Source organism: Callospermophilus lateralis, unplaced genomic scaffold (assembly GCF_048772815.1).
Source record: "Callospermophilus lateralis isolate mCalLat2 unplaced genomic scaffold, mCalLat2.hap1 Scaffold_6110, whole genome shotgun sequence".
NCBI lineage: Eukaryota > Metazoa > Chordata > Mammalia > Rodentia > Sciuridae > Callospermophilus > Callospermophilus lateralis.
This window is the reverse complement of record NW_027514628.1, coordinates 69,807-97,501: the sequence shown is the minus strand read 5'-3', so window position 1 is coordinate 97,501 and position 27,695 is coordinate 69,807. Positions and strand designations below refer to the sequence as shown.

General features: G+C 35.9%; 1 long non-coding RNA gene and 1 pseudogene across 1 annotated transcript; both read left to right on the top strand.

Annotated features, from left to right (window-relative positions):
• Positions 1 to 9,036: 9,036 nt before the first annotated feature.
• Positions 9,037 to 15,606, top strand: LOC143637769 (uncharacterized). Its single transcript, XR_013155150.1, has 4 exons — positions 9,037 to 9,087; positions 10,465 to 10,545; positions 15,340 to 15,405; positions 15,524 to 15,606. It is a non-coding gene; the product is annotated as an uncharacterized LOC143637769 (long non-coding RNA).
• A 2,014-nt stretch (positions 15,607 to 17,620) lies between these two features.
• On the top strand, positions 17,621 to 27,130 carry LOC143640794 (spermatogenesis-associated protein 22-like; annotated as a pseudogene).
• Positions 27,131 to 27,695: the final 565 nt, after the last annotated feature.

The window sequence follows — 27,695 nt, the reverse complement described above, 5'->3', positions numbered from 1 at the left end:
ATGGGGTTGCAGGCTTAAAAGTGCGTTTTATTACTACTATTTTTCTCCTGCTGTTCTTTGAGATATAGTAACAGTCTGAAGAGTGTAGAATGGAGTGAGTTTCACTCAAGAGAGGTGGTGAGAAGACCCAGGAAGTGACTGAGAAAGAAGGAAAAAAGAAGGAGGGAGATTGGTGGAATGTGGAGATGTTAAGGTAGAGAAGGGCATTTGGGCTCACTCATTTATTCAACTAACGTTTATTAGGCATTTAATTGATTGCAGACCCTGAAAAAGCCACTGTTAATGTCCTTGACATGGCATAGATGGAAGGATGGGCAAATGGGTCAACTAAGTTATATAGAGAAAAAGGCTTCATACCTAAAATGAGAGTTGAGTTGCATTTGGAAGGAAACACAGGAATTAGCTAGAGCAAGGCCTGGGGTGGGTGTGTATGTGTGTGGGAGGGATATGCATGAAGTTGGGAGAAAATTTTAGGGGGAAGAATCAGTTTGGATGGAGGTGTTCAGGAATAAAACAACACAAAGGCCTTGGAACAGAGAGAATGGGAATGGAGTCTAGAGAGGTGGCGGGGGAGGGAGCAGCTCACAAAGGGACTTTTGTGCTATGTTTGAACTAAATGCTGGGCACTGAGCTAAGTGCTGGCATGCATTAACTTGCTTAATTCTCATAGTAACCCCTGGAAGAAGCATTATTATTATGAGCACTCCTACTTTATACATGAGAAAACAGAGTTGGCAGATTATCAGAAATAATAAAAATAAAACTGAAAAATGACTAACACTACATAGCCATGTGTTCTAGATTAAGAAAAAAATCACATCTAATTAGAAACACGGAAGATGATAACAATTGAGTCAGGAAATATTAGGCTCAATAGAAATAATGAATCTCCAAAACTGAAACCACAATGACCTAAATGGCACATGAGAAATTTTATAAATAACTAAAACTCGATGAAAGGATAAAGTTTTCTTGCCAAAATTTATGACTGGAAAAAGTGACCCTGAGGATTTGGACTCAAATAAAACATAACAGAACATTTACAGTGGGAGAAGGACACTTGGTAAAACGTACATGCTAAAGTCGATTGAGCGTGGTGCAGTGGCACATGCCTGTGATCCCAGCAGCTGAGGATGGTGAGGCAGAAGAATCGTAGTTTCAAAGCCAACCTCAGCAACAGTGAGGCGCTAAGCAATTCAGCAAGACCCTGTCTCTAAATAAAATAAATAGGGCTGGGGATGTGGGCAAGTGGTTGAGTGCCCCTGATTAGTCCCCAGTTACTCCCCCCCCAAATACATAAAGTCAACTGTCACATTTTTACTATAACATTCAGAAGGAAGTTTTGTACGCAATGATTTTTCTAGTGAAAAATTTAGAAATCATTTAGTTGTTCTCTATAAAACAATAAATATGGAATGAAATTGGCTTAGTGGAGTTAGCTCTGGAAGAATGAAAATGTTTATGTATCTATATAAGTTCCAGATAATGTTAGTATTTTTGGTAAAACATTTGAAGCCATAAACATGTTTCCTTGGAGTTCAAATCATAGGATAAAAATGTTCCTTACTTGGCTGCTGTGGCCTAAAAGAGGAGAGGGGAGGACCCTGAGGCTGGGGTGGGAAGGGAGGGAGGCAGTCTTTTGCCAGAGGTCCTTCCAGGACAAGAATCATGGGAGGTGAGGGATTTCAGCGTTAAAAAATGGGAGAATTTCTTTCTTTTCTCTTTTATGCTTTCAATAATTTCTTGAAAGAATATGTTTGCAAACCACAGACACATTTCCATGGGTTAGGGTCACATTTCCACAGTGTCCACTGCCCTCTGTTATGGGTCTTTACCACCTAGGCTGGCAACTTCTGGAGTCCAAAGATCTCCTCACACTTTAGCTAGGAACAAGAGTGAGTGTTCAGCCAAAATGAGAAGTGGAAGATGCGAGGAATGCACCTGTTCCCAATTGTCCATATTGAGAAGGACAGGAAGCATTTCAAGGCAAGCGCAAGACATCTGTGTTTCTAGATGTATTTGTCACCTTTATAATCAGCCCTCATTTCTCTTTTAACATGTTATCTAAAGAAGAGCAGCTAAAAATCTACTATGGATATCACAATTATTGCTAGTTTATGAACTGAATACTTAATATAGTGTCATTAACTCAATTATGAAAAATTTTAAAAATAGTCTGCCCCATTAGTTTCTAGTAGCACTTAAACATTACTTGAAACATACATTTCATGCCACATTCAAGTTAATAACTTTGCATATAGTATCTATATCTTTTATACTTTGAAAGTGAAGGCTGTTTTTAGGAATGTTAAACTATCAAAATGTGAATGTATAAAAATCTATGCAGAAATAGGAAGAACACTTATTTGAAGAAACTATATACATAAAATATAACTTTAAAAGACATTCATTAATTTATTCCTTTCTTTAGACACTGGTGTGGGTGCCTCCTGCGTGGGGGACTGGGTCAGGTGCTGTGAACTTGAACTTAAATAAGGCACAACTCTGTTCTTGAGGACCATATAGACTGGTCTGTTTTCAAGATGCCCTACAAAAAGTGAACTAGCACTGATTTCTAGTGGAAAGAGGAGCGAATACTTTTTGCATTGAGAGTGACTTTTGTTGTCTTTGCGAAAGCTTCTTTCTTTTCATAATAAGAAGCCTCATTCACAAATACAGGGTACATGGTACAGTCTCCGCCCAACAGGATAGTCTTTCCGTCAAGCGTCATAAACATGGGGTCCCCAGGGGGCAATGGTTTCCAGTCTTGATCCTCTCGGAAGACAGTTAAAATAATAAATTACAAAATTCTTGTGTCTGACTCCAGATAATTAACCAATACCTTTCTGTTCTTTAAAAAGTGATACTTGAAGGGTGTCCTGAGAGGCATGCAAGAGACCTGACTCCACTGGAACCATGTAACTGTCTTGGGCAGCAGTTTTAAGAGTTTCCCTGTTAATTCTTACAGTTGACATGTGTAATTAGAGTTTGCTCTGACACCAAGTTTGCCTTGAATGTGGCCAAAGAGGTTTATAATATTAAAAGGAAAAATAAATTTCATATCCACCTAAGCGCATATTCTACTTTATGCCATCTGAAGTGAAATTCTGTATAGCAAAATTTAGGAAATATTTTTTCAGAGCCTTCTGTGTGCAAGACATTCTACTATTGGGGACATAAAAATGAGTCACATTGTATTTGCACATAGGGAGACTTTATTCTGATGAGGATTGGTGAGTGGTTTTGGGAAAAGTCTAAGACAAGGTGGATGTACTGAGGTGTGTCCCCACATTATGTTAACAACTGTGTTATCTGACACGTCCTGCCCCAGGGATTTGGCCCTTCGATCCTTCAAGCACCAATGTTGTCAGATCATAGGAAGTCTAGAACAGTTCTTCTCCAACTTGGCTGTGCTTACAAATCATCTGGGGATTTTGCTAAAATGCAGATTTTGATGCTAATGGTCAGGGGTGAGGACCTGTGATTCTGCATTTCTAATATTTTCCAGCAGCATTAACATCATGCAGGAGTTTATTAGAAAAGCAGAATTTTGTTCCCCTCTGCAGACTTTTTAAATCAAAATCTTCATCTTAACAAATTCTCAGAGGTTTATGTTTAGAATACCGAAATACATAAAGTACTACATCTCAGTGATTTTCTCAATGCTAGCCATATTTGAGAATCACTTGAGATTTTACCATATATTTACATGGGTACAGGGGCTGGCCCCATCTCAGATATAGCAAATCAGAATTAAAAAGTGGCTTTATTTTTAACAAATACATTTTTACTAAGATTTTATTTGAAAAATTTTATAGAGTAAAATTCATTAATTTTTGTGTGCAGTTGTGAATTCTGACATATACATAGCATACAGTCTATACCCTATAACTATGTAATAAAAAATCTATGTTATCACCCACTTCCTCCAGTCCCTCATGCTTCTCATTTTTATAGTTCACTCTTCTCTTTTCTTTCCCTCCCTTCCTTTCTTTTCCTTCCTTCCTTCCTTTCTGTAAGTTCCAGGTGATTTTTACAGGGTGGCCTGGTTGAGAATGCTGCTCCGAACAAGTGCTTTTCAGGCAGAGATATGCCCAGAATCACTGAAGGAACTTCCACGCCCATTGGTTGGTCGCATCTCAGAGGTTCCCGGGTAGTGCAGTGCTCCCCAGACCTGAGTCCCATGAAATCACCTGGTGAAGTCATTTGATTCCCTGTGTCCACCTTGTAAATTAAATCAGAACCTCTGGGGTTGGGACCCGGGAACCTGGACTTTTGAAAGGCTCCTCAGCTGGTTCTTACATGGCCTGAGTTTGAGAAGCACTGCTTTAGTAGTTTGTGATGGGTTCCATGCATTTGGGGAGAAAATCCCCAGGTAATTCTGATAAGTAACCCCAATTAAGGACCATCACTCTTAGAGTCTAGACAGACAGTCTGTCCCTGCCAGTGTCTCTGGCTCCAGGGCCAGCATCCTCTCTGCTCAGCTTACATTCCACTGACAGTGCTCTTCCTGCTATTCATCAAACCCTCCAAGTTATCTCCAGCCCCAGGCCCTTTGCACTTGTTTTCCATCTCTGGCTTCTTATCTTTCAGGTTCCTGTTTCAGTGTCACTATTTCAGAGATGACTCTTCCCGACTACTCCATCTAATTGGACCCCTTTGTTGTCCACTGCTACATTATTGTTTATTTCATTCATAGTACTTGTACTTATTGCAGTTTGAAATGACCTGTTTTATGTATTCCTTATTCAGTTAATATGGAAGTTCCATGAGGACTCTGCCTATTTTGAATCTCAGGACCCAGAACAGGCTTAGTAGTCATTCAAAAATATTTACTGAGATAACTAACCAACCGATCCCTTCTTGTAGAACACTGAGTCATTTCTTACTGTCTATCAACTCCAAATTATTTTTCCAGACTTTTGGGACCTCCCTCTGAACATGTTAGCTGCTGATCTCAATGTCAATTCTCAGTCCCCCAGGATTGCTTTTCTTCTCCTCAAGGGTATTAAATGTTGTGCCATCATCATCTTGGCCTGTGTCTCCTGTGCTGGGTTTTGTTGTTGTTGCCTACAAGGCTTTCTTCCTTTCTCTCCCTGAGTCTTTACCTCTCCTTTGAAACACCACTGAAGGTGCCTTGCTCTGGTTTCTACCAGGATCCCATTAAACCACAAAGCAGGGTTTTCCCCACTGGTGTGTATTTGGGGCAGGATGATTTATTCAGTTGAAAGTCCAGATGACTATTAGGGTCATTCAATGGGGATTTGAATTGGATCAGTGGTTTTCAGCCATAACCACCCAGGGCAGTAAGATCAGTTTATCTCAGAGTGGAGTGCTGGCATTTTTATTTTTAGAAAGCTTTCTAGCTAGCCTGCAGTCAGGACTGAAAGCCCCATGCTAGGTAACCTCTCATCTCAGGTCTGAGAATGTGTGGGACACATGGGGTCCAGTCATCTTAACTTTTTGGAATTGTTGCTTGTGGGAGACCAACCTTACACGTGACTGAGTCACACTCCCCGGCTGGGTGCTGAGGCGCTCAGTCGCAGAAATGTGCCAGAGCTTTCCCCACCCTTCTTGGGTGTGAGGGTCAGTGTCTCGTGCATGAGTGTGTCTTGCTACAGCCCCATAGGTGAAGCTACGCTCACTTGTTCCTTTATAATATAATCCCTTGCCCTGTTTAGGATAGAATCTTCCATGGAAGTGCCTTGTGTGTGTCCCCTTCTCTTACTGTGCCCTTGGGTGTGGCCTACCCAGGTATCAGTCAACATGCTAACAGTGGACATCATGAAGATAGACTCATCTGCCTGAAACCTGACCCCTTGCCTCATTTAAATAACTTCTCCTCAATAAAAGGGGTCAGCACGTGCTCTCGCTCTCTCTTTTTCTTCGGACCCTTAAGGTCAGAGGAGCTGTCACAGCGACCCCAAAGAAAAAGGTATTTGTGTCTCTTGTGTGGTTATTTCGTACAGCCCAGTTAGCCCAGTTTAACTGGAGTGACCCCTGAGCCTTTTAGTCAAGAGAGCAGAAACCCGGCAGTTGCTCTGCCCTATCTTTCTCTTTGTCTTTTCCATACATAAACCTCCTGAGTCTCCCCTTTCTTCCTCCCTCACTCTGCCATCATAGATCAGTCCAAGCAGGGGGTGTGGACAGATACCTCAATTCTGAGGAGAGTCAGGGAATGGTGGCAGCAGTGCCCCAGAGAAACAGGTTCTCTCTTGCTCTAACTTAGTTGGTCGGGACATGGTCATCTGCCATCTGCAAGGACATTAATTCTTGGTTTTTCGTTGATGCCTGTGGCCATGGGATGGCTCTAATTTCTGTCTCCATTTGCAAAAGACATAATAGTTCCCACCCATTGCACTTGGAGAGGAATTTCACTTTTGAAAGAAGCCTTGTCAAACCACCCTTCTCCTACCTCCTTATTCTTTTACAGCATTTGGTTATCATCATTTCTAGACCATAGTTTAGAAGTGTATATATCTAGACTATGAATTCCATGAGACTATAGCTGGCACAAGTGATTTGCATTTTGAGGCTTGTTTTATGGAATTTTAACAGATCAGCATTTTGAAACATAATTCACATTCATAAAGTTTCTGTTACATGTCCAAATGAATAACTTATTTGAAAGTTAATGAACTATAGTAATTCTTTCTTATACTTATCTTGTTTATTGTGTACAGTTTGTCTTCTGCGGAAAGTTTTGTTAGAAAAAGGAGAGCATTTCCTTAGAACTAGAACAACAGAGGCTTTTCATACTCTTATACCAACTTAAACTCCAAAATATTTTTAACTCCCTGTTTCCCAAAACACACTTGAGTTTGGATCCTTGGAAAAACTATGCATTTTATTAGTTATTTTTTTGAGAGCTTAGAGAACTGAGAAAATAAAATGAAACCTTTCCTAATTCTCACTATCTCCATATTAAGTTGAATATTTAATGTTTTGAAGTAGGTGTATCATAACTTCCAGTACTACAAATGTTTTGTGCCAATGGAAGTGACTGATTTGTTAATAAAATAATGTAGTTTAAAACAAAGGACAGCAAATTTTTACTTCATGGTTATGTCTATCTGACAGATCAATATTAGAAATTTTGAAGGAGACAAATTTAAGGTGAATTTGTTTCCTAATTGGTATGATTGAGGGATAAGGAGGGTTTTCTGTTCAATACTATGAAGTGTCTCATACATAATGTGGCTGTCCAGGAGTCATGCCATCAAACTACTCTTACTACTTTAGTGTCTTCCTGTTGCTGTCACCCATTCTGATTAACTTTTCACATGGAAATAAATGAATGATAACTAGAATGAGACAGATATGAAACAGATAAGTTTATAAACTGCTATAAAAAGCTAGGCATGGTGGTACATACCTGTAATCCCAGCAGTTCTGAATGCTGAAGTAGGAGATTGCCAGTTCAAAGCCTGCCTCAGCACTTTAGTGAGGCCCTAAGCTACTCAGTGAGACCCTGTCTCAAAATAAAATACAAAAGAGGAAAGGGGATATGGTTCAGTGGTTAAGCACCCCTGAGTTCAATCCATGGTACCAAAACAAATAAACAAACAAACAAACCCCAAAAACCAAAATTGCTAGAAAAGATATTCCATATTGCTCATGTCTAAATTCCTTACAGATATAGCTCCTCCTGGGCTTAATGTTGCTGTTTTAATGAGAAACCTTTTTATTTTTTGAGGGAGTGGGTGTTATACATGTGTGTATGTATATATGTATATATCAGGTCAAAATCAGCTTCCTTGATGCTCATGTTTTGGGTAAATCTCCTAACTGTAACTACGATGAATAACTAGTCTTTTCAGACATTTTGTTGTTTGAAATCTTCTTTTCAAGTTAAAAAGATAAATCTCTTCCCTCAAAACTTATTCCTTACCCTGGCATACAAGGCCTACTATTATTTGGTGTCAATCTATCTCTAATCTTATCTCCAAACATTCTTACTTGACCTAATTTTCCAAGAAACTAAGAATATGTTTTACTTTCCCATAGTCTTAGACTTTTATTAACAACATTCCCCCATTTCTCAAGCTCTCTCTACCTCTTCCTTTTACTTATCTCAGCCTTTGAATAGTGAAGATAGTTAAAAAAAAAAAAAAAAAAAAAAAAAGAACATGGTCTTTGAATTCAGGTCTAAAATTATTGTACTTGGCCTATAGTAAGTACCCAACAAATGTCAGCTACTATTATGAAATAAGGCCTCACATTTACTGAGCACTTGTGTTAGGTAGGATGGTTCATTTTCTCTAGTATTTTTGGGGAAATTAAGCAAATACTGATAGTGCTATTTTACTGAGGAGGGAAATGCAGGTACAGAGTGGATATGTTTTCCAAAATTACAGGCCCAAGAACCCAATCTTCCCAGGCAGAAAGCCTGGAGCTGGAGCTCAAGAGCTTGGAGGTGCTGCACCATTCTGCTTCCTTTGTTGAGTATCTCCGTGGCTCATGGGCTCTTTTGCTCTAGCAGCACTGGCTCTGCCTTACTGACTGCTCTCTGCCTCACATGGTTGTCACCCACATACAGGACTCAATTCACCCACCAACATCCTGGGAACTCTCATCCCAACAGATAGACCTGACTCAGAAATGCAGCCAGACCAAGCAGGACACTTATGCTTTGGTTTTGTGGTCTTGGGAGTCATCCTCTTTTAGACACAGTCCAGGTTGCCACCAGCATCTTAAAAATTGAAGTCTAGAAGTTAAGAGATGACCAGGGGTGCAGGAAAGAGGGAGTCACAATTTTCCCATGCAGCTGGGACAGAGGATGACTGGATGGAACATCTGTCTCCGCCTCCCCAGTGACCAGAACAAGCGCCTTCCCTGTCTGGGCAAAGGGCTGAAGAGGTAGGGCCATCTCCTTACAGTGTGACAATGCAGGAGAAGTGCTTTAAAGTTGTCCTTCCTGCAATTCTCAGAGACCAGAACGCCAAATGCGCCCGCACCAACGCGCAGGTGGCATGTGCGCCTGCGCAGTCAGCTGCTAGGCCAAGTGCGCCTGCGCGGGTTTCTTTTCTTCGGACGTGGGGAGGCCGGCAGTCCTTGACTGAGGTGTCCTGTGGAAGGTTGAACAAGGTGGAGGAATTTGAAGTTCTGGTTGTGTGTCATGTATTGGTCGGGGTCAAGAAGGGGAAGCCCGTGCATTTACCCTAGTGACAAAATGCCGCAGGGCCCTGGGTGGGTCAGGGAGGTTTGGGGAACCTAAAGACCATAGACCCTGATGGGCACAGCGCCTCCTCCCCCACAAGGGGAGACCCAAACATGCCCATCTGGCAACAGTCTTTGGGGACGAGAAGTGTTGGCAAGTTGAACAAACTTTTTGCACACCTGTGCCACACAACCGCGTCACTAAGGCACTCAGGTCCAACTGGAAGTAGGAGTTCTGCGAGGTAGGGGATCCAGGGGAGGATTTTTCACTTTAAAAATTTGTTTCTTTTGATCGTAAGATAGTGAAAGATGTAATGGCCCTTTTAAGATATGTTTAGGATATAAGTTGCACTGGTATTTCTATTTTGAGAAAAAGTGTCACAACCTCTGTTTTGGTTCCTAGAATAGAACCAAAAACATTTTCAAAAGGACCTACTATATCTAGTTTCAAGTCAAGGTAGAGAAACAAAGCAGGGGCAGTCCCTCACCTCATGTTTCCCAAGTTTGAGTTTTACAATAATATTTGGAAGTCAATATTTACCTAAATCTGATTTGCATCATTCCTTATTTATGTTTATGTCCATATGTATTATTGGGTACAGAATTTGGAAATGATCTTAATTAAGTTTGTATCTTTTCTTTTCACCCATGCAGTAGGCAAGTATTTGTTGGATTTGATTGAAATATTTTAGGAGGCTAGAGGTGGAAAAAATCACACAGCAAATATGTTGTAAAAGAGAAAAAAAAAAAACCCTTTATTTCATTTGATGAAATTGTGAAAACTGAGTGGAAATTTATCATTGTATTTGTTTTCACTATGAAGTGAGGGTTTAGTCTTTGGTCGTCTCAAACTAATGTCCAAGGCAGGTGATTTGCATAGTGTCATGAAGTAGGACACAGACCATGTTCTCATATGGCTAGTTCAGTACTGCATATTTCCTACTTGTGAGTTTGCCAATGCTGTAGTCCATTTCCCTCTTTATAGATCTGACTCAGAATTATGGTGTTCCCTTGATTCTGAAATAAATTTTATAGACAGTGTAAAAATATGCACATATTAGAAAGCAAGGTTATATTCACCCCAATCAGCTTAATTTGAACAGTGCTGGAAAAATATGATTTGTTGTAAAAACTCAGAAGCAAAGCTGACTCTCTAAAATGTTTACAGTATCAGGTTTCAGTGTAGTTTTCAAATATAATTTCCATAATTAGTAAGCTGGGAATTTATTTTGTTGTTGATACAATATGAATTACAAAGTTATTTCTTGGAAGGTTTGTTTAAACAACTTCACTTTGTGAATTTAGAATGAAAAAGGAACCTTAATAGACTGATATAAAAGAAAATGGAGAGAAACTTAAATGAAAATTCAACTTGAAGTACAGCAGGTATGGAACAAGTTTCTTTTTGAAGCCTCTTTATTTGTATATGCCATATAAAGCTTGTGTAGTTTGTAGGTGAAACATTTTGGAAGAAACTTTAAGAAAGATGAAACATTGAGTCTTACTTCTTTTCTTTTTAGGTCAAGGGGGTAAAATAAAACTTACTCAACCAAAAGTATTTAGTGGCAGAGTGGGAGTAAAATAAAAATTTACATTCACTCTGGTGTTCTTCTGCAGATCTTAGGAGCTTGAGTTATTCTATGTTTTTAAGATGAAAACAATGAATCTATTTTTTAATTATATTCATGATTGATTTGGTAAAAATATTTCCAGAAGTACATATGTTTCCTAACAGCTATCATTTCTGTTTTCCTAACTTATTAGGTAATATAAATATAGGGCAAGAATGGTGAGAACCAGGGGATGAGTATGATCCACAATGAAGATAATGATAACAATTATTTATGGTGAACATTTCCAGACATTAACAAAATTCATTTAATTCTTCCACCAACTCTCTAAGATAGTTGTTATTATTGTCTTTGTTTTTCCTATAAGAAACTAAGACACAAAGTGGTTAAACAAGAAATCTATTAAATGGTAGAACCAGGATGTAAACCTAGGAATCTGGCTCTAAAGCTTAATAATTATGTTACTCTGCCTCTCAGTTTGTGTCATGTTGGCACAAAGAGTTTAAAGAAATTGCCCATGTTTATACTTTGAAGTTGTGATTCAAATACATAATTATTATGCAGTAGTCTGACTCAAGAGTTCACATAATTTAATATTTCATCAGAGAGTTTTTAGACTCAGAATTCTCCTGTAGTGCAGCTAGACAATAGTGGCTAGAGATCTGAACTCAGATTTAAGAAGCTTGGGTCCTATCTGAGTTCTTCCAGTGATTCTCTTTGAAGAAATAAACTTTTTGGACCTCTTTTCCTCTGAGTTTCCTTATAGGTTTTAAAGTCTATACATTATGAATTCTGGCCTGACTTGAGATTCTAGTTCTGCTGTCTAGAGGAAGTAGAGATTTTTTTTCTCATTTGGATTAGATATTGTTTCTCTCTAAGGCATTCTTAAAATTGCCCATAAGAAATATTATTACAGACACTGAGGGTGCTTGTTGAAATCATAGAGTTTGGGCTCCAAACTATATCTGTTGAATTAAAATTTTATAAGAATGGGTTTATGTTATTAGAACTTGCATGTTAAGCAAAATTCTAGATTAAATTTAAGTCAAACTAAACTTGGAGAACCATGACCCTAAAAGATGTGCTGGTAGTATCCAGATAGTGGTTGGGGTTTTGAAAAGCATGGTTGAAGTTTTTATTTTTCCTCATCTCTGTTATACTTCATGGATTCTCTACAGTTGAAATGGTAGTAAATAAGCACATGAGAGAAATAAGGAAAACAAAAAGTGGGATGAGAGAAGAAATGGGAATTAATTCCAAACAGGAGGAAAGCAATGTTAAGGTCGAACAAAAAAGTACTTTTTAGAGAGACAAAGGAAGCTATTTAGGATTTTAAAAAGAATATGAAAACCAATTCAAGGGCATAGAAATATATCTGTAATAAGTACATTAAAATATAGAAGTAGAAATTAAATTTGTGCATTATATATAAGTAGATCTGATTGCTTTTCTGTTATGGACTAATTTATTGTTATATTCAGTGTAGGCTGTTTGCCTGTACCTTTGTTCAATCAGAAGAAGAGGTATAGTTAGTCCTTAACATCTAATCCACTTAAAAATGATCCAGGTATCAGAATTGCTTCTGATAGTTATGATTTCCCTCTGATGTCAACAGGTAAGAAATTGAATAAGATGAAATATTTCAGTAAACAAGAACTGGGATTGTAGAAAACTGGAAATTTTCTTTATAATTTTCTTTTACTATACAAATTTTCTTTATAATTTTCTTTTACTATACAAATGCAGAGATTTCTTGACTGATACAAGAGTTTGAATTTCTGTCTACAAGGGTTACTTAGCATTAAAATGGAATATCTTAGATTTGTTCTAATGAAGTAGTAACTTACATTGCAAAGTTTTTTTTTTCTTTTTCAAACAGATATATATTTTGTGATCTATACATTTGGTAGTAAAGAATGGAGGAACTCAAGTTGCCTTAGGAACAGGGATAGGTATGCATGGAACACAGGAAAAATGTGGAAAAAATTAGACTTTAGGTAGAGTAGAAGTCCAGAAATTTCTGGTGCTTTGTTCTAATTTCTTCTTTCTCTTTTTATGGAATTTTTTTGCCTTTCTTCATTTGCTGATTCTTTACTTTCTTCAATGCCCTGAAAATTCACATGTTGAAACTTAATCAACAATGTGATAGTAGTTTAAAAGATGGGGCCTGAAGGAGGTGATTAAGTCATGAAGATTCTGCCCTCAAGGATGGGATTTGTGACACACACTGTGCATGTATCTGAGGGAGTTTTTTGCTTCTTCTGTCATGTAAGAGGTGCCATCTGTGAAGTAGAGAGTGAGCTTTTGTCAGATACCTAATCTATGGGTGATTTAATAAGACATCCCAACCTCCGTAAGTATTAAAAAGTAAACTTCTATTATTTCCAGTATCCAGTAAAGGTATTTTGTTACAGCAACCTAAATGGACTAAGGCACTCCCATCCAGTTTGCTTCCTTTATAGCTTCAACTTCCACATGAGCTAAGTTGCCATTGCTAAAAGTTTGCATAATATTTTTTGGTGGGTGGGGGGTACTGGGGAGTGAATTAAGGGGCATTCATCCATTGACCCACATCCCCAGCCCTATTTTGTATTTTATTCTTAGGGTCTCACTGAGTTGCTTAGTGCCTCACTTCTGCTGAGGCTGTCTTTGAACTCACGATCCTCCTGCCTCAGCCTACCGAGCTTCTGGGATTACAGGCATGCACCCAGCTACATATCTTGTAGTTCTAGCTCTCAAAGGTCATTGGCTGACTACCTTCTGTATCTCTTTATTAAATCCTAGGGAAAGGGAGGCTTTGGTTCTTTTTGTCATTTATGTGAGACCACTAAAATCCTGACTTAGCTTTATGTGTAGGCCTCTCACTTCTGAACCAATTAGCTATTGTTGTGAGTATTGGGAGATGTGTTTGCTGACTTTGTACTTCCCTTTGGATGAAGGCATGGGCAGGCAGATATTTGGAAGTATATTTGGTTCATGATAGCTGTATATATTTAAGTTTGGGAGCTACTTAAAATTATTAATAGAATATTACACAACTACAATTTTTAAAGATCTTTATATATAGCAATACTCATACTGTTAATTTATTTTAGTTTATTCACAGAGACATTAATATAGTTCTAATATTATTTTTTCTTCCATGTTAGAGGAATTTGAGGTATAAAGTTCCTATTATTCCCATTTTCAGGATATAAAATTAGAAATTCAAATGGGTAGGCATAAGTCAGCATTTATCTGGTCATCACTTACCATTTAAAAAAATTCTCCACCACTCCTACTGGGAATGGAACCATCATATGACTGAGCTATACCATTTCTTAGTATTCATCCTGAAGAATTACAGTTATCATACTGTAGTGAAATATGCATAACCATGTTTATAGAAGCACAGTTGCAATAGCCAAACTATGGAACCCACCTAGGTTCCATTACTGGATGAACGGATAAAGAAAATGTGATGTATATACACAATGGAGTTTTATTCAGCCATAAATAAAAAAGAAATTATGCCATTTGTAGGAAAATGAATGGAACTTTGGAGCATTATTTTAAGCCAAATAAGCCAAACTCAAAATGTCAAGGGTCATATGTCTTCTCTCATGTGGAAGCTAAAGAGGAAAAAGGAAAATAAAGTGTATGCATGGTGAGAGGTAGAATCTTATAAAAATCAAAGGGAGATCAGTAGAGAAGAGGAAAGGGACCATGGAGGAAAAGGAGGGCAGGGAAAGGGGAAGGACTAGGGAATGATATTGGTTAAATTATATTGTTATATTGTATGTACTATGAATATGTAACAACACATCCCGCCATTGTGTACAACTATAATGCACCAATATAAATATAGAAAAAATTAAAAAGTTCACCACCACTTAAAATATTTTTTATAAGTAGCATGAATGTTGACCTTGAAAAATAACAAGTATGAACTACTTCATAAGGAAATGTGCATTTTCCTCAATTACTAAACCCTTCAAGCTCTGACTAGGATTACTATTTGTCACAGATACAATAAGATTCTTACACTGGATAAAAGAAAGGACTACATCAGTGTCTTCCAAATTTTTGTCTTGACTCAGTAGTTGGGCTGGGATATAACCAATCTTTATAAAAAAAAGAAAGAAATAGAAGAGACCAGAGTATAATAGAAAATACCAGTATGTGTCCTACATAGTAAGGATAAGATATGATGGTAAAATTTTGTTATGTTCTCTTACCCACTTTTGGTCTGCCTCTATTCATCTCTCTCATACACATTATGTATGTATCTTTTATGGGTTATAATGTATTTCCTGCTGCAGTATAGAATTAAAAAATTGGGGTAGACCGCATGCATTTATGTTACAAAGTATAAGATACAATATTAGAATTTTTATGTTACAAAGTATAAGATTCTGTATTAGAATTTATTATATTTGCTTAAATACAAAGAGGAAGAAAGACATCTATAAAAATCAATAGGGAAGGCTATGGCAAATTCAACAGTAAAGTTCTATTGAAGAGGCCTTTATCTTCAAGTTTTTACATTTCCTAAGTTAAATAAATATGAAATAGTTATTTTGACAAATGCTACCTATTTTACTTTTGTCTATGTTCTTATTCTTTTGAGATTGGGCCTGGGAAGCTATAAATCCAGAGTTGGCTCCTTTAACAACAACAAAAAAATGAAAATAAGGTATGTGGAAAAAATATAAGCCAGTAAATGTGTGTCTGATGCCATTTTTCTGTGTATATTTTACATTTATTGATTTGAAACAAATTATTTAATTTAATAAGAGCTATTTCCTTGAAAGTCAAATACCACCTTCAGTTTCTCATCTCCTAAGAAGCCAAGATTCTGTCTCTGAATAAATTCAATCAAATACTACAAGAAGCCAAAGTGGTTGGAGGTGAGTCTACTTAAAATTTGTCTTCTATTCTTGTCTTTTCCCTCTCCTCCTCATTGCCCTTCTCCCCTTCTTTATCTTTTCCTCCTGTTTTAGACAGAATGGCATGTAAGAAATTTCTAAATGGTATTTACATATAACTATGGACATTCTCCTTATACTTTTAAATCATCTCTAGATTATATACAATAGCTAATATAACATAAATTCTGTGTAAATAGTTGTCATACTATATTATTTAAGAAACAATGACAAGGAAAAAGTCTGTATTTGTTCAGGACAAACACTATTTTTTTTTTCAAAATATTTTTGAGCTGTGGTTGGTTGAATCTATAGATGTGGAAACCTATGAGTACGATTTTATCTACATACGTACCTTTGCCAATGAGTTGCATAAGTATAATCTCATGTTGCTCTTTAGCATCTTTCTCTTGCAACTTGAAGAACTCTAGCATTTCTTGTAATATATAACCTATTGAGATCTTTAAGCTTCTTGGCAACTGCTGTAATTAAACCTTAGCTTAAATACTTGTGAACCAGAGGTTTCCATGTCCTTACAGGCATTCGGTGAAGGGAGAAGAAAATTTTAGTTTTTTTCTCTTAACATTTGCATGTTGTCTTTTCTTTTGTATTAGTGTGCTTCTCCACTCCAATAGCTTCTCTTCTCTTAGATGATTTTTGACTTTGAACCTAAGTTCTAACTTCCCTCTGAGGTGTTTCTAGCCTCACTTCTCCAAAAATTAGGTCCAATAATTTGTAGGGTCTTCATAGTTTTTTAAATTTGTTACACATAGTCTCTTAAAGTATATTAGAACAATATGCATTATAGAATTTATAGCATAAATTTTAGAAAATGTTAAAATACATATATATGAATTTTTGATTGATTTTTTATGATGTTTTATGGCAGTCCAAGGAGATTTTGTTTTCCTATTGATGTGAACTGTGAGTGATTAAGTATAGTTCAGTAGGTTATTCAAAGTATAGGAGGTTTATTTAGAATATCAATCATCAAAAACACAAATAATAATAAATGCTGGCAAGGATATGGGGGGGAAGGAATACTTATACACTGTTGGTAGGATTAGTACAATCACTATGAAAATCAGCATGGAGTTTCCTCAAAAGACTGGGAATGTAACTACCATATTATCCAACTCTACCACTCCTCAGTATTTATCCAAAAGAACTAGAATCAGCATACTGTAGTGTTACATGCATACCCATGTTAATAGCAGCATAATTTACAATAGCCAAGTTATGGAACTAGCCTAGGTGTCTTTCAGCAGACAAATGAATAAAGAAAATGTGGGATACATACAGAGTGGAATTTTACTCAGTCATAAAGAAGAATAAAATTATATCATTTACATGAATATGAATAGAACTTGGGAGGATTATGTTAAGCAAAATAAGCCAGGCTCAAAAAATCAAAGGGCCATATGTTTCCTCTCACATGTGGAAGCTAGAGAGAAAAGAAAAACAAAAGGCAGAAGGAGCTCATGAAATTATAAAGGAGACGAGTAAAGAAATGGGATCAGGGGGAAGAAGGAAGAAAATAGAGATACTGGGGAATGAAATAATGTTATGTGCTTGTATAATGTGCCACAAAGTATAGTCCACTATTATGTGTAATTATAATATGCCAATTAAAGAATTAAATGACAAAAAAGTATGACAGTTTTCATTAGCAGAGGAGAATTTCCCTTGAAATTAATGATGCTTACTCATCAAGGCCTCATTTACATTGTCCCCTTCAAAGTCATGTCCCCATCCATGGGCCAGAGAAGAAGGCAGCAACTTTTACCTTATAGTGTCATCTTAACCTAGAGTCATCCGCTACATTCGTATCCACCTGGACTCAGCAACAGCTTGCTTTGGGGGCTTTGTTGACTATTGGACCTATAGTTTCTCCAAAAAGAATGATTCAAGGAAGACACTGCTGCTTGCCTGCTTAGAAGCCCCTGCAACTTGGGCTTTGTTGTCTGGTTGGGTGTTGAGGATATGGCTGAGTTAGATTGGCTTCTGAGACAGCATCTCTGTGTGGGCCACACTACAAAGGTGGAAGGACTGTAGTTCTCCCAGGGATAGTCCCCAGACCAGGAATACCTTCTGAGTAAAAATGTTGCTGATGTTAGATGAACTATTATGTAATTGTGAAGCTGAAAGAAACCTTTCTAGACTATAATTAATAAAAATAATTTGAATAGCCATGAGAGAGGAAAGACAAAATTGTACTTCTGTACTCTCTACTGAAATAAAGAAACAAAATTGTTGTCATAGAAAAGGAGGTGATCAATGTTGGAAAAAGTCTGTGTATCAGTCAGTTAATAAATAATAAACCTTGCTATATTTTTCCTGGATATTGTAAGGTTTGTAGTATAACTTAATTTTTTAAATTGTGATTTTAAAAAATTCTATCTTGTTCACATTTAATTTTGCACTTAATTTATTCACCTGTACTTTCCAAATTATACAAGCTTTAGGTCACATAAAACCTAGATTTATTCCTGTCACTAGCAAATCTAGACCTTTTCTTGGATTATTTTCTTAAACAAGAGATGGATTATATTGATTGCCCTCTTGTAATAATACTGGTGATATTTCCAAGAAAATTATTCAGGAAGAATTTGTGACTTGTACTAGTTTTTTAGCCTACTTAGAAAACATCCTTCTGATTTTACCCTCATTAACAACATGTTCTGATCAGTTGATACAACTCCATTTAGGTTAATGTAGTTAGTAAATACTACAACAGATTGACGAGTAGGCTTTTTTAGCTACACAGGAAAAGCACAAAATATCTATCAAAAAGGTATATATCCTGTGTATATTCATTTTTCCTTGTGATTTATAAACCATAGTTTAACTTCAAAAATTTACTTTGTAGTGATGTATAAATGTATAAAGAACTAAGCAAACTCTTACCACTTGGAGACAATCACTATCATGTGAAGGCTGGCATAGTTTAAAAATATATGGTATAGAGTTCTCTTAGTTCTAAACTTGTTAGTAACTTGATAAAAGACTTTGAGTACATTATTTGCACACTAAGGTTCTTTATCCTCATCTGGAAAGAGAGCTAATTTATTGAAGGGTTGTTGTGATGATGTGTTTGTAATTTCAAACTAGTTAGTTACAAAGTAGTTTGTAAATCAGGAATTGCCATATAAATAAAATTTTTTATGATTGTCCTTTAATTTAAAAAAGTATACAGAAATAAGGGTTTTACCTTTTTCCCCTTCTTTCTTCCTAATACATTTACAGCTTGAAAACTTGGGATAAAAATGACTAAATCCTTCAATGTAAAAGAATAAACCTAGTGACAAATGATGGAATAAATACTTTTCCAGTGAATTTGAGACTCAACCACAGAAACCATTAAGGTACTCATCACAGAAAAATTGAGGTACTCAAAACAAATGCGTTCCTCAAAAGTTTCTGGCTCCACAACAAAATGCCCAGACAAAACAGTGCATTACAGGCATTTAAGCACAATTTTCAACAAAATTAATTTAAGAACAAAATGTTGGATGATATTCCAGAAGAAAACATTCTGAAGGTAAACATTTAAATATTAATGAATGAGTGACTTATGTATAATTTTGAAAATGTGAAGTAAATTGATATTTAGAAAGTTATAGAGGTTAAGAATATTTGAATTCAGTCCCCTGGTATGTTGCTTGATTAGCATAAATATCCAGTTCCACTGGAGGGGATGAATATTAGTTTCTAAAATATTTTCTTAGCATGTAGCTGCTTTTTTTCATAACTGCTTTAGAGTTTCCTAGTGAATACTAGGTTTCATTGATTATTGATTTAGGATAACAGTTTATTCTTTACTTTCAGAAATTATCCAACTTTGTGTATGTCATTCTTACATATTTTCCCCCAATAGAGAACAGAAACATTTTTCTGTAAAGGGCCAAATAATAAGTATTTGTGGCTTTATGGGCCATACTATCTCTGTTGCAATTACACAACTATGCTACTCAACTCTGGCCACTCTAACTTGGAGCAGCCATAGACAATGTGTAAATGAATGGGCATGGCAGTGTTCCAGTATAAATAAGTGTAAAGAAACATACAGCAGGTTAGATTTGGAGTACAGGCCATTTTTTACTGATTTCTGCTTCATCATCTGGTCCTATTCTACCTTTCCTGCCTCATATTCCACATTCCACTAATTCTTCAATGTGCTGGTCATTCCAAACTCTGCACAGTTCTCCAAACATGGCATGCACTCTAATTAATTCCTGCTTTGGTTTATATCTTCTCTATACCTGTACCTCAGCTTCACATTCTCTTTATTCACAGTATTCTACTTGTTTTAATACATGTCTTCTATATAGTATGTGTGCTGGTTATTTGTCCCTGTCTCACCCCTGACCCAATGGATTCTCCATATCTTCTTCTCGTACCCTAAAAGGCTGAATCATCTACATTGTACCTCATCCTGGGATCCCTTACTTGCTGGCTTCTGCTAAAGATCACCCAATGGGAATCATGGGAGGACATCAAAGGGTGGGTGGAGAGGTTGTGTTTTCCCATTTTTCTCTCTACTTAAATGTACTGATAGAAGGAGCTACATGACATAGTCTGTCCAGTAGTCTGGCTTTCAAAGATTTGATAATTTTATTTCTTTCCCTTATTCTTTCAGCCTGGGAATGGTAATAGTTTCATACTAATGTTAGCCTTTGGGTACTTAAGTACCCCATGTTTGTTTTGTCCATATGTCTGAAAAAGCAGTCTATTAAGTAAGTCATCAGGGTAAATTCCACTTTTCTTTTTTCTCTGGAGACCAATATAGCATGTGACCAATATACCATGTCTTATAGTGATTTTCAACTTTATGTTTCCTTGAACAAAAGAATGATATGACATAATCACCTTAGTAACAGTGGCTCCCTATAACATAATCTTCAACAGGAGTCATATTAGAATTGTGGTTAGGAGGTGGAGAAGGGATTAAGTGTACCTTTTTTCAAAAAAGGCTCCTATCAGGTGACCTTCACAAAACTCATCCTGACAAATAAAATTGTCTCCCACCCTTGAAAATTGGTATCTTACATTGTATTCTTAGTTTGATCTGCAAAAACGCCAAAAAGATTTCTATCTAAGGGCCTTTATACTTGCTATTCTCTCTGTCCCCACTTAACCACCCACCTAAAATAATAATCTCTGTTCTTTTTGTCCTCCTATCTGTTTTTTTAAATATGTGAATTCCTAATATTCTATTATATTTTATTTACTACGTAAATCCCTTTTTAGATTATAAAATAAGTGGAGGCTGATATCTTTTTGGTTTTGTTCACTTTACTTCCTTAGAAGCTATATTTAGCACACAGTAGGTACCCAATAAATACTTTTGGAATGAATGAATGTGTCTGGTTCACCACCTCACACGTGAACTCATGAGAGAAAGGAATTGTTTTACTCACACATCTATCACAGGATCTGGCACATGATGCTTATTGAAAGAATGAACAAATGAATGAGTGGATAAATGCCATATAAATAATTCTCTTCTTGATTGTCTCTGTGTGCATCCTGATTTATCCTATTATAGTATACTATTGATGGTTTTAATTTGGGTAAGTAATTATACTGAAACTTTCAGTAGTTCTTTTTATATGTCTATGTCTTACACATTTACTTATAAAGACCTAGAATCGTAACATAGAAGGTAAAAGTATGATGAGGAAATAGGAAGATTTTGTCTAATGTTATGTTTTTATTTTTCAAAAGGAAGCCTCATGTCAGTTATAGTTTAAGGAAAAAAATGATTCTCTAAGAATAATTTCTGCAGTTACTGAAAGCATGAACTATTGTTGTGAACATGCACAGAAAACTACTTCTTTGAAGTGTTGGATAGGTATAATACTTCAAAAATATGTGGGGGTCATAGTATTTGGACAAGTTTTTAATTTGATAGGAATACCTAAGGAATCTTGAAGAAGAAAAATTTGCAAAGGGAAAATATGGTTTATTAGAATTTTCTTAAGTTCTTGATTAGGTTTGGCATTGATTTGTGTGAGTTAAGTATTTGGTTATTTGTGGTAGTATCCTTCTGATTCATAGTGTTAAAACTGGAAAGAAATTTGCAGGTAATCTATCCTCTTTGAGTTGTGTGAGGAAATGGGGCAAATACTTAAAATAGACTTAATTAAAATTATGAAACTAGTTAGCAGAAATGAATGTAGAATCTGAATCTCCTTATTGTAAATCTAGTGTTTAAATGGGACAAAGCTCATCCCAATATAAATTAAATCATATAAAATACTCTGAAAGAACAATAAGAATACTTTACTGATAAGAATAACCACACTATAATTAATCTGTTTTCTAAATTAGCATTTAAAAGTGGGAGAGTTTTGTGGAGTGTTTCTGGAGCTTGATCTTACTTAAAATGAAGAGATAAACAAGTAGAGATCCAAAACATATTTTTTCCATTATTTTAATTAAATAAATACTACTTAACTTAAATTATGAAATAACCTAACATATGGAAAAGTACAGAGAATTTAATACATATCCATATGCCCATGTCAGAGGTAAATTTGAAGCCCCCATACATTTGCTTCTCTAGAGATAACTACTGTAGTATCTTTTATGTCTATGATTTTTATAGTTTTATAATGTACATTTGATTCCAATAATTTATTTTTTGATTTATGTATTATAGAACTTCACAGCTTGCATTTTCACCCAGTATTGTTTTTGAGATTTAGCCATGGTGTTTCTTCATTGCTTTAACTTCCATCTCTTGTTAGTCCTTTTCCTCTGAAATGAAAGTCTTATTTTTGCTGCTCCCTGAAGTATTTCAAAGAATTGCAGTTTTAATGATAGTGCCTAAGGTAGTTAGAGTGTTGGTCCCTAAGATGCCTGTCCTAATTTCCAAAGCCTATGAATATTAGCTTATGTGGTGAAAGGGACTTGGATCATATGGTTAAATGAAGGATCTCAGAGGAAAGATGATCTTGGATTTTCTGGGTGGGCCTGACATAATTACAAGGGAAGCAGGAAGGTCAAAGTCAGAAGGTCAGAGAGGGAGAGATTGCCAGATACTATCTGCCAGCTTTGAGATGGAGGAAGGAGTCTGAAGTCAAAGAATGCAGTGTCCAGAAGCTTTCAAAAGAAAGACAGACTTGCCTGACCCATTTTGACTTACACCACACTGTCACATTCTTAGATGAATTTCTTTTGGTTGCTCTTTCCCAGAAATTAACAAATGAACTTTTGTGTATTGTTATTTCTGACTGGAAACATCCCTATCACTGAAACCCTGACCTGTATATCTGGGGAATGGAATATGCTGAGTGGTTTAAGTGACTTATAGGTCACCCCTGGATCTAGGCGTGGGGAGAAAGCTCATCCAAATCTAAGAATGGAATAGATCTGGTTTCCAATAGAGATTTCCTACAGGAAAACCTGGATCTTATTAAGATAAATGTAAGTAGACCTCAAAATATCAAATGCCTACTACCAGTACTAAGTAGATAGTTATTGAAAGAATAAGCAATGTAACTTGGTAAAAATTTATGAAGATTAGCATGGATTAGGATTTGCATTTTATAGATAAACAGTTTGGTAAAGAGGTTGAATAATTTGCTCAAGGGGAAGGAAATGGGGAGACTTTCAGTGTTGTAGGATGAATAAGCCTAGAGATCTAATTAATATATTGCTGGAGGGCTGTAGTTAATATTAGTGTATTATATGTTGAAAAACTGCAGAGAGTATATCTTAGGTGCTCTTACCATATACAAAAAGGTAATTATGGAAGGTGATGGATATGTTAATTTGCTTATCTGTACTAATTATTTCACATTTTCCAATACCATATATGTGCATATCTTATTGTACACCCTAAATACATATGATAAAAACAAATTTTAAAACCAATTTTCTTGAAATTACAAAATATTAGTTAGTTGAAGAACTGGGACTAGAAGGCATGACTTCTGATTATAATTCGATGTTTTTCCGTTAAGCTGTCATGCTTGTTATTATTAATAATATACTTACTATTATAATGCAGTAGACTTGTCTGGGGATTTAACTATTATAGAGAACACAGTCTATGGAAAAAATCTTCAGATGGCCCACCATTGTCATTTGTATGAACTTGACACGTAATCTCTTTCTAAATAAGAAAGGGCTTGGATTTTTTTCTTCGACATTGTTTCAGAAATATCATTATTTTTAAAAAACTGTCTTCTTTATCACTGTTAATAGAACTATAAGAGGTTGATGTGGGAAGTTATTTAAATATCAGCTTCTTTGTTACATTTATTTGCATTTCCAACATTTATTTTTTTTCCCTTTATTTCAATGTGGTTTAGCTGTTCTTGTTTCAGCTCTTACACCTGGACCATATTATTCAAAGAGTTTTCTTATGAGAGATGGGAAAAATATTCTGTCTTGTGTGTTTAATGAAATTCTAAAAGGATTCTTTGCAAAGCCTATGCCAACAAAACAAAAATGCAGACCATAATTTCATGGCAATAGAAATTCCATTTGTTTAGTATTTGAAACATTTTGTTTGCTTTTAGTTCAGATATTAAAGTTGTTTATTTGTTTAGCTAATCTGGAGAGCCTCCTGTGTGCCAAGCACTGCACTGGATGCAAGGGATACACCCTTGAATTCTTAATAAAATGAAATTCATTTTATTGTAGTCCTTTTTAAAAATCATAAGTTCTTCCCTCTATTTTACGTGTTTTTAATGACCTTTTAGTGAAAGGTAAATATAAGTGGTAAATGGCTCCTTCTCTCCTAGAATTTCTAATCTCATATAGAAAGACAGATACATAAATGTTACACTGTGGTATGACAGAGGTACGAGTAGAGTGCTACACATGTAGATAAGAAGGGTGGGCCAGATCAGAGAAAGACTTTCAAAGGAGATCATCACTTATATTACCTTTGATATTTAAGAACCCATAAGAGCCAACTCAGCCAAAGTGTTGGTAGGGCAAGAGGTGGGGAAGATGCATTTTAAGGTGAGGGGGCAGCATATGCAAAGACATGAAGCTATGAGAAAGTCTGACTTGTTCAGGGAGCTACAAGTAGTATATAATTACCAGAGTGTAGAGTTAGTAAGTGAAGGGGTTGAGGATAGGGATTCTGAAGTTATGGCAGGAGTGGCCTGAGATATAAGCAAGAGGCTTGGTGAAAAATAAGGCTATAGATCCTAAAGGAGGCTGGAGACCTTGAAGTCCTACATGTTTTGTAAAAGGGCTTGACTTTATTTTCTGAAATTGGCCTTAATTCTGAAATCATACTTGGTTTCCAATGTTTAGTGTGCTTCATCATTTACCAGCCTTATGACATAAGTAAGCCGCTCAAACTATTTGAGCTTCCGGTTTTTAAAAATCTGCAATGGGGAGGTGAATTCCTGCTTTGAAAGGCTGTTGTGGAAATGAAACGATAAAACAAATACACAGTGCCTGACACACAGTAGGTGATCAAGAAATAGTAATTGTCATATTAATTATTTTAATATCTTGAATGTTTATTCTTTCCAGTTTAAGCATTTTTTAAAACCTTGTTACTGAAGTATAACATATACAGAAAAGTTCACGAACCCAAATCGTATACCTCAATAAAGCACCAAAGTGAACACTTCCCATGTTAAGAAGCAAAATGTTGTCATCACCTCTGAAGCCCCATTGAACTTCTTCCCATTAGCTGCCTCTTACCTAAAAGCAATTACTACTCTGACTTTTAATGTCATAAATTAGTTATGCCTGCTTTTGAATTTTATATAAATAGTATCATATGGTATATCCTTTTTTAAATGTATGGTTATCACTCAACAATATTTGTAGGATTCATCTATGTTATTGCATGTAGCTATTGTTCATTCATTCATGCTGCTATGTAGCTATTTGGTTGTGCAAATATTCCACAATTTAGAATTTCATTTTATTGTTGATGGGCATTTGGGATAATTGAAGAGTTTTTTGCCATTATGAATAATAAACATAATGAATATGAACTTTCTTGTATATATTTCTTGTGCATATGCATGCATTTCTGTTTGGTCTATCTGTAGAAATAAAACTGTCACATTACAGAGCTAATACAGTGGTTATTGTCAAAGGATTTTCCAAGGATTGTATCAGTTCACACTCCAACAAGGAGTGTAGGATAGTCATGGTTTCTCTGCATTCTTATCAACACTTAGTATTTTCTTTTTATTGTAGCTTCCCTCAGTAAGTTTAGTGTTATCTCACTTCTCTGCCTGGCGACAAGTGTTGTTGAGCACCATTTCATATACCTACTGGCCATTTAGATATCTTCTTTTTCAAAGTCTGTTTCAGTCTCTTGCTTTTTTTCCTATTGCATTATGTCTTTTTCTTATTGATTTATGGGAATTTTTTGAAGATAGTTGTTCTAGGTACAAGTTCTCTGTTAACATTTATTGCAGATATTTTTCCTCATACTCCATGATCTGCTTTTTCACTGGTGGCTTTTGATGAAGGGAAATTCTTCATTTTATTGTAGTCTTTTAAAAAATCATAAGTCCTTCCCTCTATTTTAACTGCTTTTAGTGACCTTTTAATGAAAGCAACTTCAGAATTCTTCAGTTTTATTCATGATTGAGGGGATTTGGAGATTTCTGGTCTTTTATTCTAATTAACTAGTCCTCTTAAATGTGTAGCTTTGTTTTGGTTCTAACCCTAAACCTGGGGTGGGGCCGGAGTGCTTGCTAGAATCTCTTTCTTTAAGGTCATCAGACTCCATTTTTTGTTTTCCCAGCTCTAAGACTATTAAAATCTCTGCTCACTCCTTGTAAATGACCTTTCTGTAGTTGGCAGATATCTTAAGGGAGAATGCACCCCCAAATCAGGCTTCATCTTGAACTTCCATGCTCTCCCAGATGAGGTTTATATAACTCCTCACTGCTTTGATATGTCTGATGCCTATGCAGGGGATTTTAAACAGTTTTTTTTATCCAGCTATTCTACTTCTTAGCTGGGAGTTAGTTGATGTGAACCACCTGTTCTGCCATGTACTGAAAGTGGAACTCTGATAGTCTGATAGAAGAGTGGATAATTTTTGTGCCATTACATTAGGAATTATTAAGTCATTTAAGAAGCAGCATCTTGTTGTCTTGTAAGAAGCCCTATCCAAGTTCATGTCTTTACTCTGTGCAGGGCATCCATATATGACTGTCATAGTCTTTGTCAGCAGTGGGGCACTGACTCAAGTGAGGAAACTTTAGAGTTGGAGTGATTCTGGTGTATATTTGTTAAAATATAAAATTTAGGTGAAGTAATACTTTTTAAAAAAATATTTATGTTTTGAAAAACAGGAGAACTTCTGAGACTGATTAGAGGCATTGTTCATAGGTATAGTGGAAACTATGACCAGAACAAGAATGTTTTCAAATGTGTTTCCATCAGGCCAACATCTGTTTCTGAACAACAACTAAACAAACTTCCCAGATGATTGTTAAAATTGTAGATGTTGAGATGAGTTATTATCCTAAAGTAATGAATGAAATTTAAATAGTATAAATTAAAACATTTTCTTATCTTGTTTAATTTACTATTTGTATAGTTATGGAGCAACTGTCTTTCTGTATTTCACTTCTTGAATTAAAATATTTAAGTCCTTTTGAAAATGTGGAAATAGTTTTTCAAAGATAGGATGCATTTGCTAAAATTCAGTGACCATGTCAGATAAAAATGCTCACTATAATAGAAATAGATGGGTGCTTCTGCAACATGGGATAATAATATATCTGAAGTAGCCCAAAAGCCAGTGTCTCACTTAAGTGGGTATCACTAAAGGCATTCTCACTATCAGTACCATTCCTCTTCAGTATTATTATTAAATGCTGTTCTGGAACTGCTGGTCTATGTGGTTCACTTAATTACTTCATCTTTTTTTTTAATTTAAATAACAACATTTTATTCTGTTCCTCTTGTGTATAAAATACTAGGAAACAGTTAAATCAAGGATTTGAAAGATGGTTGCTTAATATAGTTTTAAGCTATAAAAGTCAATTATTTTTATGGAGGCATCTAACCTGACATAGCTTCAATCGCAGTTCAACAGACATGGCAGGTA